The 11,429-nt window shown below is 38.6% G+C and overlaps 1 protein-coding gene across 1 annotated transcript in view; it reads right to left on the reverse strand.

The window, feature by feature from the left end:
• Positions 1 to 11,071, reverse strand: part of gng12a (guanine nucleotide binding protein (G protein), gamma 12a) — a 31,618-nt gene extending 20,547 nt beyond the window's left edge. The window contains exon 1 of the mRNA XM_022212325.2: positions 10,709 to 11,071. The gene's annotated coding sequence lies outside the window, so the exon portion shown is untranslated. The remainder of the gene's footprint in view (positions 1 to 10,708) is intronic.
• Between the last annotated feature and the right edge of the window lie 358 nt (positions 11,072 to 11,429).

Consider the following 11,429-nt stretch of genomic DNA (forward strand, 5'->3'; position numbering starts at 1 on the left):
CTAAAGGGTGACCAAAGTGCTTCACAGTAAAAAACAAGAAAATAACTTAAAAACAATATAGTAACTTAAAGCAGGACAAGCAATCACACTCACACCTACGGCGTAATTTAGAATAATCAATTAACCTCAGCATATTTTTGGATCAGCCCAAGACGAGATGCTGTTAAAGACATTCAGTTTGATGCTATAGGAGTAAAGAAACCAGAAATGGGAAACTGAACAGAATAGATCATCAAAATAGTTAGCAATCAATTTAATAGTTGCCATCCAATTAAATATTTGATTATTTGTTGCAGCTCTAATGGAGAAAATTTTTTTACAGGGTGTATTAAACAAGATTAAAAGAAGAAATGATAATCTTGAGGAATGTAACGATGGATTTTTTTATATAGGAACCGGTCTGTAAATGCTTTATGTCACTATTGTTATGTAACTAAGACATTACGTTTTTATTACAATTAAAACCTGTTTTTATACTTGAACAGCTGTACAGACAGTTTGTATCTGTTCACGTTAGAGTTAATTGTATGTCATGCTTTCTTGTTTTTTTGTTTTGTTTTGTTTTATTTTTTTTTACCTTGGCTTTGCTTGCCTTAAGTTCAAGTGCAAAGTCATTAATATTAATAGCATGCCTCAAAGTGTCGTAACTACAGTCAGGTTACCAACAAACAGCACATCATCAAGAAGACTGACGCTCATCTGTCGGCCTTTTGTATTAATTACTATAGAGTCCTTCCAGTCAATAATCCAGACAGTAATATGATGTACAGAGGTGCACACACACGATCTGAGCCGTCTGACTGGACAAATACCTGGAAACTGATTCACGTCACAGGTGCAACATACAGAAAACACACAACGCGCTATCACTCTGGCGGAAGGGCCTCAGTAACGCACACACGTTTGATCTCCATCCCTCTCAGGAGGATAAACACATATTTAAAGTACAATGGACAAGTTTGCAGTGTGTTTTGGCCACCTGGCAGCACCACAGCGACAGATGGCGAATGTGTGTGAGAGAGCGTTAACAAGATAAGGGGAAATTTGTCATTAGGGAGAAAATGGGCTTCACGGGAACACTGTAGAAGCAGGAACTGATTTTAAAATTTCACTTAAATGCAAGTGGCTGAATGTAAAGTGCTGCACTACAATGACTTATCAAACGTGTTTAGCTGAAGCAACACCGTTTAACCTTTGTAAGCACTGAGTGACTGAAAATGGGCAGAAAGCAGTCAGAGTGCTCCACCGTGTGGCAGAAAGAAGGTATTCTACTACAGGGGCTTAAATGTGGATTGTAATTAACTCTCCTGTCGTCTTGCATTGAATTGACCCATTTTAAAGTTCGAAAACGTGGGGGGGGGGGGGGGGGGGGGTATATTTTCACAGTGAAACTTCTGATGTCCACATTTTCAACATTTTTGGGAAATATTTGAACATTTTTTGGTGGAAAAAAAGAAATTCTAAAAATGTTTCTTCAGAACATTCAGAAAAAAAAATCAACCAAAATCGAGTGAATTTCGCTGGATTTTGGTTGATTTTTTGTGAATGCTCTTAAACAAAATAGAAGTTTTACTGATATATATGTAATCACTTTAGATATTTTTAGGATTTTTTGGAAGATTTTTACTAAATTTTTGAAAATATTATCTTGCCAAATTTGGGGGATTTTTTTAAAATAATCAAACTTTTAAGGGAAACTTTTAAATGAAACCTTTAAGGAATTATTGGAATTTTTCTCCTGAAGGTTTTGCAAATTTTCAGAAATTTGGGGAATTTTTTTGCTGAATTTTTGGACAGTATTTGATGACTTCAAAGTCCAAAGACGTCTCCTTTGTTTTAGGGCTGTTTTCTATAAATCTGTTTTTAACTCTTTTGCTGCAGTTTATTTTAAACTGATAAAAGAATCCCTATTCACTAAATATGTAAACACCTTCATCATTTACTCAGAGGAGCACTGTTTCCTTTAGTTTCCCTCACATCTACACAAGAGGCCGTTTTTAAATGATAAATATTTAAAACCCACAATATGAGAGAGAGACACTGTTCATTTGTTTCTACAGAGAGCTGCTGGGCGATAGATCGCTGCCAAACATCCTCCACCCCTGTCACATTACCGCTGGGGAGGAAACAGAGCATCAGACAACGCAGCAAGAGATGCATCCCTCCTGCTGCTCAGTCTTTATATACGGATGTTTTTGTTTCTGACAAGCTGCCAAGAATTCCCTCTAATTATCCGGGAGCAATGTAAGCTCCTGCACCTCTGTCCTTTAAATTAGGTTAAGTCGGTTCACACCCACCCAGTCAAGCAACAGGTGGGTGACGGGGGAGAGGAAGTCCCCTGCATGGGGCAGTTTGAAGAGCACAATGGGCCTAAAAATAGACTTTCTGATGTCACCACTAATCTATTAATAAACTCTTGTCCCTGTTCTTCTTCACACTCATTGACACATTGTTCTCCTGCCCGTCCACAGCCCTTATGAACAGAAGTATACACAATATGCAGAGCCCTGAGAAGCTAGACTGGACTGTGTTTACATGTTTGAATGCCAAGTAAGGTAGTTGATTTAAAGGTGAAGGCCCCCAAAAGCAATATCAGTATTATGAAAATTTACATACATTAGTGTTTAATCTATAGACGTTCAGAAAATACTAAAAAAACAAAAAAACAATGCTCATCACATTTTTACAGAAGTGAGACAGCTGGTTTAAAGCAAACACAGCCAATAATCAATAAAAAGATTTAAAGTGACAAAATGACACATACAACTATGCACTAAACACTTGGACATGTTACAATTAAAATATTAATATAATAATAATAATAAAATATTAAAAACCAAATAAAACTATACAGGCGTAAAGAATGAAATTTATTATAACTCCACTCAGCTGTTCAGCTTCACAGCCAAAGAGTCTGATCTAAATGGCATATCATCTACTGATTCTGACCAAAAGCAGCAATTAGTTTGTGATAAAGTTGAAAATTACCTGGATAACACGCTACACTGACCAAACGTCTGTGTAGGCCACTTGAGCTATCTGCATGATTTACTGTGTCCCACAGTGCATTATGCTAATTACCCAGCAGAGGATGGCGTTGGGATTAGGACAGATTCCACTGGATCCAAAACTGATATCATGATAGTAAATGGTTTTTTAACTTTGCTGCAGGTAGGAGGAGGGAGACAAAAATAAGCTGCCCGTTCATGGATCTAGAACTATCCAAAAGGATTGGGTCAACAAATGAAGATTAAAGAAAGTGGATTTTGAGACACAAATTTCTTAATTGTTACTAAACAAGATCAAAAAGAATTGGACAACAAATGTGCAAAGTATTGATATACTACAAATCTGGCTCCTCCTATTTGAAGCTACATGCTTGTTCCATTCTCCCTGGTCAAATTAAACTCTCCTTCAGAAATAAAACACTTCTTCAAGAAATGGGTACTTACGGCTCTAGACGAGCTGCAATCCTTATGACTGTAACTGTACCATCAGGTATCTTTATGCTGCACAGTAAAATAACGCGTTATCCCAAAGTATTAGGAGAAGATACAAAATCAATCAAGCTTGTGAGTGCAGGAAGGAGTAAACTAATACGCTGTGAGAGCAGACAGTCCTGGTCACAAATGCAGCAAAAGTGGATTAAAGAAAACAGTCTGTATAGAACTCTATTCCCCAGTACAGAAAATGTTGTCAAAAAATTGTGTATGCCTTAAAAAAAGTCTGAGTACAAGTCTAAAAATAACATTACATTAATATGATTTCCTCTGATGCGTTCTCATACAAATTTGATTTGCTGCAATAAACAGCCTCAGCCTAAACTCTTGCAGTCTGCTCGCTTGGTAGCAACAAATATGAACAATTCCAAATCTAGCAAACAATTTCACACAGATTCTATGTAAAATTATAAGGTATATTAATTTTTTTTTGTGACTCTTTTCATTGCAATACTATAATTCTGGTGGTCATGTGACTATGTAGCACAGCATCAGAACTTTGCCATGGTATATACTACACGGTAACCTATGACAGGAAGTAGCACATGGCCTACAGTACATTTTTACACAGGTATATGTAGGATACAGTACAAGCAAACACCCCACATATGCCCCTCCTACTATATGAAAAGTCTAAAAAAAAACAAAAAAACCCCTCACATATTACACAAGCTAGAACCAGTGGAGCATTTCAGCCCGACAATTATTGATATAAAACTTATTTGGCTTTTCAGTTGCTGAGACCTGAAAATACAGAATTGTTTATCTGCACTCAACTATGACTCTCAATCTTTGGTTTAGATTTGCAATGACAACCTCTTTAACCAATTGTTATAACTAATTTTTAGTCATATCCTTGCTCAGTTTCTTTTTCTCAGTTTCTCTCGTCAGCTCATTGACTAACCTTGACGGTCTGAGGGACAGTTTCAAATCTAACCTCACATCAGTGTCTCAGAGGAACTTCCACCTTGGACACAGTTTACACTCTAAACACACCTATCTTATCTGCTTCCCTCTCTCCGTCCAATCAGAGCTGAGGATGAACAGCTATTTACTGGCAGCAAACGGAGGTCCTGAACAACCTCAACCAAACACTCAATATGTTAACTTGTTTGCCAGTTCTAAGGTTTTGTTCTGCAGGGTGAATGCGTCTTTTCTCACGAGCATAATTAAAAGCTATTAGTAATATAAGAGGCAACATTCAGTGTATTGCTAGGCTGCTCAAAACAGGCAGTTCTTGCCTTGGTATAATAACCACTTACACATGCATTATAATTACTGCATAACGATTGTGTAATGGACTGTATTACTCAGCATTTCAGAGGAGAAAAGAAAGATGACTTCAACCTAAAACAAAAAGGAAATCCCTCTCAGGATGGCGATGTTGAGTTGATCCATTTCAACTATAATATGCCGTTCTACACACTACAAAAAAGCATTTTCTAAGAATCCACACACTGGTTTTACTCTGTAGACTCTCCTACATCCAAAAAAATATTCCCACAAAAGCTTGTTTTCCCTTTAGAGCGGCATTTTGGATTTCCCTCTTAGATCTTGGCATGTTATCACAGGCCCCAAGAGCTTTGTAGGCACAAGCAGGTCACAGCATACCAAAGACTGTCAGGAGTTACTGCTTCAATATCCTGCTTTAGAAAAGAAAAAAAAGTCATGAGAATACGCAGATGTCAAGAGTGGAAAGAAACAAAACTTAGCATGACAATAATTTAAAAAAAAACCTTCAAGTTGTCAGTCAATCAGGTCGAATTTAGTGGCTGAACTATTCTGCTTGTTATATGCAAATATTTAAATAATTGCTGCTGTTTTTGTATTTTACATCATTGAAGACTTTCCTGGTAGGAACAAAACAAAAGCAGTATTTGTCCAGGCAAATGAAACGATGCAGAATAACAAATTGTTGCCGGCAGCACTTGCTGTTTCCTTATAATGATCGAGCTTTAAATCATCTGACATAAGCCTTTTAAGTAAACTATTTGTATTTGCCAAACATCAAGCAGAGCATTGTTGCTATGCTGCTGAGCTATATTACATTTATTCATACATTTTTAAAAAAAAAACAACAAGTGAACAACATAGGACTATTGAGACGAGCGCGGAGGCTGTGAGGAGGAAGTTGTGGGAATAAAGAGCTGCTTGGTTTCTCCTCCCATGTGGATTCAGGTGATCTATGTTTGGGGGAATTCACCAGTTTTATCTTAATTTCCGTCAACCGTCTCCTCTGCTTATAATGACAAAACACAGCTGTAACAGTTTTGCACAGAGCTGTTATGAGGAATCTAAAAATCTTGACACATTCGCAGAAACGAGGGGAAATTAGGTCTGATACGATACCTTTCCTATCTATCTGAGATGGTTGCCATGACAACACTTCCTGCTTGGCAAACATGTACATCTGAGGTTGATGTCAACCTGATTAGTGCTTTACTTCCTGAAGAAAGCAGTGGAAGAAAAAAAATCTACCGTCATCTGACCTCATCTTTGTGCTGTAGTGCTTCTTTCACTGTGGCTTCTAATTAATGCAAATCAACACAAACAGAAAATTAAAGCAAAATGTTGGAGAATGTTTCTGCCTTAAAGTACAGGGTGTCCATAAAATCTCAAAGGCAGTTGACAAGATATCTTAAACAGATTTGTTTTATTGTAATCAGCGTTTATTAAAGTTTGTGATCACATTGAAATGGTGTGTTTCAGGTATCCTGTTGGTGAAAGAGATGCTGTTAAATGAAACCCTAAAAAAATGGATACTCCTCAGACCAGTGGATTGGAAGGGATGGGCAATTTCCTTGGCCACCACGTTCAACCAGATATCACTCCCTTGGACTTCTTTCTATGGGATTATGTTAAAGACATCATCATGTATCGAACAAAGATTAGGGACATTACTGACTTGAAGCAAAAGATTTCTGATGCCATTGCCACCATTGATGAGGCTATGCTACAGCAAACATATCAAGAAATCGAGTACCATCTTGATGTGCTTTGTGCAACTAATGGTGCCCATATCGACATGTATTAACCCTCCTCTTGTCTTCATTTATAGGCACCAAAAATATTGTTTCTTAATCAAAAATTCAGCAAAAAAATTCCCCAAATTTCTGAAAATTTCTGCAAAAACTTCAAGAAGAAAATTCCAATAATTCCTTAAAAGTTTCCCTTAAAGGTTTTATTTTTTTAAATGCCCAACTTTGGCGAGAAGATTCTTGTAAATATTTTCAAAAAATTAGTAAAAATCTTCCAAAAAATCCTAAAAAAATATCTAAAATGATTGCATATATATCAGTAAAACTTCTAATATCTTCTTTAAGCACATTCACATAAAAATCAACTGAAATCCAGTGAATTTTGCTGGATTTTGGTTGATTTTTTGTGTGAATGTTATTAAGAAACATTTTTAACATTGCTTTTTCCACCAAAAAATGTTCAAAGATTTCTCAAAAATGTTGAAAATGTGGACATCAGAAGTTTCACTGTGAAAATAAATTTTTTCCACATTTTCAAACTTCAAAAATGGGTCAATTTTGACCCGTAGGACAACACAAGGGTTAAATGAGGTAGAAAAAAAACTTTGACAACTACTGATTACAATAAAACAAAACTGGTTAAGATATCTTCTCAACTGCCTTTATAATAAATTCCTAAAATTGTAAAGAGACTTTATGGACACCCTGTACATATGTTACCGAGTTGGCCTATTTTGAGCCAGTCGAAAAGGATCCAGTAATGCTCGGTATTTCATAAAAGCAAGTAATTCTGCTGCCAAACCAACAGATGGGTGTGACTGTATATCCGCAGTGTCACCACCACTCCTCTCAGTACATCTGCTGCTGGGTAGGGTGGAATTCAGGCAAACCAGACACTGTAGGCTCAGCCTTGTGACTACCAACACACACAATGCTGAGCATACACAAACACACACCACAAACACCAAGTTGGGAAAAGCCTTTCAGGGCTACAGGACGTCTTTACATACCTCCGAACTGCAACAGCACCATGATAGGTTGGAGAAAGGAAAAGTCACGCAGTTGTTGTTGGCGTGTTGTGCAACATTTAACAGAGTCAAATTATGGAAAATGCTTCAGATTGTTATGTTATCAAAGACATTTGACGGAGCTTTGTTTAGGTTTGTGACTGGCTGTGGGCACAGATTATGGTCAACTGTCAGACAAGCGTGAACAATTGTGCTACGTTTCTGGGAAAAATCAATGAAAATAAAACATTTATGGGAAATCTAATCAGACAGGAATGTTTATTTTTGCTCCACTCAAACAAATACCTGACAAATGGAGTTACTTCCTCATATTGATGCAGAAATTACAAATCACAAATATTTCCTGACATTGATTGCCAACAATGGTGCAACAGAACCACAGACTGTTTTGCTCTGCTTGTAGTACTTGTCATACTTCTGTAAAATTCTCAGTAATTATTATAAATTAACATTTTTAAGTTATGAGTACATGCTGTGCACATTTTCTTTAAACTTTTTATATACATATTTTTCTAACTTATATAGTTATATGACTATTAGATCGATATTTAGACCATTGTGTTGGTGTTCGTCGGGTTTGTGTGTTGTCTGGGTATCAAACGCTGCTGTTGCAAATAATTTCTTTGTTAGAATCAAAAAAGTATATATTCTATTGTATTTTATTCTAAAAATTGATTTCAAATGTTTAATCAGTCTTGTGTGCTTTCATCATATAGTTACATAAACAATGCTGCCATAGTTTAATTTGGATATTTTACAAGATTCTCCATTAATGTATGAGAGATTTGGCCATAAAATATCAGATGTTATGAAAAAAATCACACAGTTTTGCAGAGTCCAAGATGACGTCTTATTTTAACCAATTTAACTGAGAAATCTAAAAACATTCAGTCTGCCAACACAGAACACACAAAAGCAGAAAACATTCAAGAGAAGCAAAGAATGTTTGGTATTTTTAAAGGTTTTACAAATAAGTATTGCAATTCTTAATCATCAAACAGCTGCAGAGTAGTTTTCTAACTGCATAAATGAGCAATAACTTCAATAGCTATAAATACACATAAAGTGTGACAATTAATTTTTTTTTTTAATTTGCAAAAAAATTATGCTCTCCTCCTACAAAAAAATATTTAGTTTCACTTTCAAAAGCACTGAATTATCTCATGTGAGAAACAGAAGCTGCAATTATTTGAAATTTGTGATCAGTGCAGCGATTACGACAGTTCCTGATTAACTTCTTTTTAATCAGCTAATGTGACAGACTCATTATTTCAGTTTTAAATGAGCTCACAGCCCTGTACATGACTAAAGTATCAGTGTTTCCATGATGTGTAGCTACCTTATTATTATAGGCCTAAGAAGCAGAGAGGAGAAAGAGTGTGAGCGCACTCTTTGATGAGGTATAACATACACTTTGGAACATATACTTTACTACACAGCCTGTTAGCTGTGTGTAACATGTTGAGAAAGCATGTGAATCACTCAGGAAACAGTCAAGATCGCTGAAAAGGCACTGGAGCGTGCACACACACACACACACACACGCAGGCACGTCCGCGCACACACCTACTCCTGCTTCAACAAACTCTACACGGTGAGGATTCCACAGACAGCACTATGAGGAAACAGATCGCGACTGATGAGAGGCTCAGACGGCGGCCACCGCTGTGCCGAACTCCCACAAAAACTCGTCTGCAGAGCTGCCAGTCAAGTCGGGCAGCATTCTGTGCTTCCAGAGCAGCCTGCTAGCCGGAGAAGCATTGGTTGCAGCTGCGTGTGCCACATCCCACATGATCCCAACAGCTCATGCCTTGTTCAGCGAGTTAAACTCATCTGGAGACACAGGAAGGAGATTAAAAATGGATCAAACCGTACAGGGTTGCTCCCTTCCCCGTCCCCGTCCCGTCTAACCCTTGCATTAAGCAGGACATTGTTCCCATCTCGACCACCTACCCCTCCTCTTCCTGTTACTAATCAATTTACATGCATCCCACGTCACGTTAAATCCTGCCAGCAATCCGGGTCTAACCTACTCACCCAGCCCCAAATGCAGCCGGTGCCACCAAAGCTGGTAGAGAGAGACGCAATGAGTTTTAGAAGCTGTCAAAGGTCACATGTTTCTACCTCAAACCCCTCAGTAAGCATCTTCTGACTAACTGTACTGCTCTGCCCGTTCAAATAAGAGCAGGAAATGATCAGTTCTAGTGAATGCACAGACATTGCCAAATACAGCAGGACAGTGTTTGCTCAGGGAATTGTGCCAGGCAGCCTTATGACCAACAGCAAAGCACAAGGCAGCTGTTCAGCAACTTAATTTCTGATAAAAAAAAAAACAAAAAACGTCATCATAAGAGCTGCACATTCTTTCTTGTATGGCAATTTTGCTCACGTCTTCCATGCACCTCTCTTCATCTTGGCACTACTTCTTGTCTGGTGTCTGTCATAAGGCTGTTCACTCCTTCAAAATAAAACTTGTCACCCCCAAATTAATGCCCCAGGAACTGTATGATGCTCAGCTTCCAGTGTGCGACCCACTCATGTCGATGGGCGTCGAGAGGAGGCTTTGATGGCGGTGAATGGGGTACTAATGAGTTGGCCTTATCAATGGCCGTTCTGTGTTCTGTCCCAGGGGGACACCGACAGGACTGCTGAAGCTCCATGTAAACATCCCAGACCCTTCCTTCCCTGTGTGGGGCCTCCACTTCAACCATCAGCCTCATAATCTAATTGTTGGACAACACTGGCACCGTTACAAGACATCACCTCTTGCTTAATGTGAAGGAAGTGGCTGGTTTTGAATGTCTATAAAAGTCTGTTCTGGAATAATCTTTTGGCTTTTTCACAATAATTGCAGCAAACCCAGTAGGTGGGGCCTTTGGGGAATAATCAGGGCAGAAGGCCCAGGCAGCAGTGTGCTCAGCAAACCTCCAGCTCTAGCTCTCACCTGTTGAATACCGCATTCATGAAGCAGTGAATCTGCCACTAGTGTGGGTGTGTGGCCACTGGAGGCACAACTATGGAAAACGACACACCGCTGGGTGTAAATTGGCTAATAAGTGTTGCACAAACGGACTGTGAAAGCTGGCAGCTGACAGTAAATATGCCTCACAGTGGAGCAGACTGAGACCAACTGTTGCTTCAGCTAAAAAGCGCGTTATGTCGCCGGTTAACGTGGCATTTTATCGACACATGGCAGTCTTACCTGGCTGGTGTACCGTACAGTCACGTCTGGCTGTGTCTCCTTCCTCTGAAACCCAACTGTGTCCGTCAACAGACTGGGAGGAGACCTTTCCCTCTGCTCTGTGGCTCACGGCGCCCTGTCACAACTACACTAATGTGTTTACACCATAGACTGAGGACAAGCAGCCGGACTCGGAGCTCACGGTCGATTCGTGCCGCTTTCACTGTCCGCCGACGGTGGCTGTTAAAATTTAATATTACTTTTTCTTCTTTGCCAGTACGAACAGTCTCCCCCCCTTCTCCTTTCCTTTTCCTCCTCCACTTGGACGCTTCGCGACGAGAACAGCCGAGTTTTGTCGGGAGGAGAGGCGGAACCGACCGAACACAGGCGGAGATTCACGAGCGGCAAGCTAGCGATTGTTGCTACGGTACTTCTGGAGATTTTCACAATAAAACTTAAATTTTTTTTAAAGCTTGGTTTTTAAACTAAATTTATTTATACAAGTCAAGTAGATTACATGTCGTTTGTTTTCGAGGGAGCACAGCAGTGGAGTAGCTACCGATATGGATTTGGAATCAAAATTTAACTTAAGTAATGAAAATTGTGAAAATTGGAAATTGTCACTGTAAAAACTTTTGTGCATTTATATTATTGTATTATTCACAGTACATTGTATTCATGACTGCTATGTGAATAATGCATGACAAAATAACTAGTTGTTATATTTTCTAGAAAGTCCTCT

This window comes from Acanthochromis polyacanthus, chromosome 9, assembly GCF_021347895.1.
Source record: "Acanthochromis polyacanthus isolate Apoly-LR-REF ecotype Palm Island chromosome 9, KAUST_Apoly_ChrSc, whole genome shotgun sequence".
NCBI classification, from domain to species: Eukaryota; Metazoa; Chordata; class Actinopteri; family Pomacentridae; genus Acanthochromis; species Acanthochromis polyacanthus.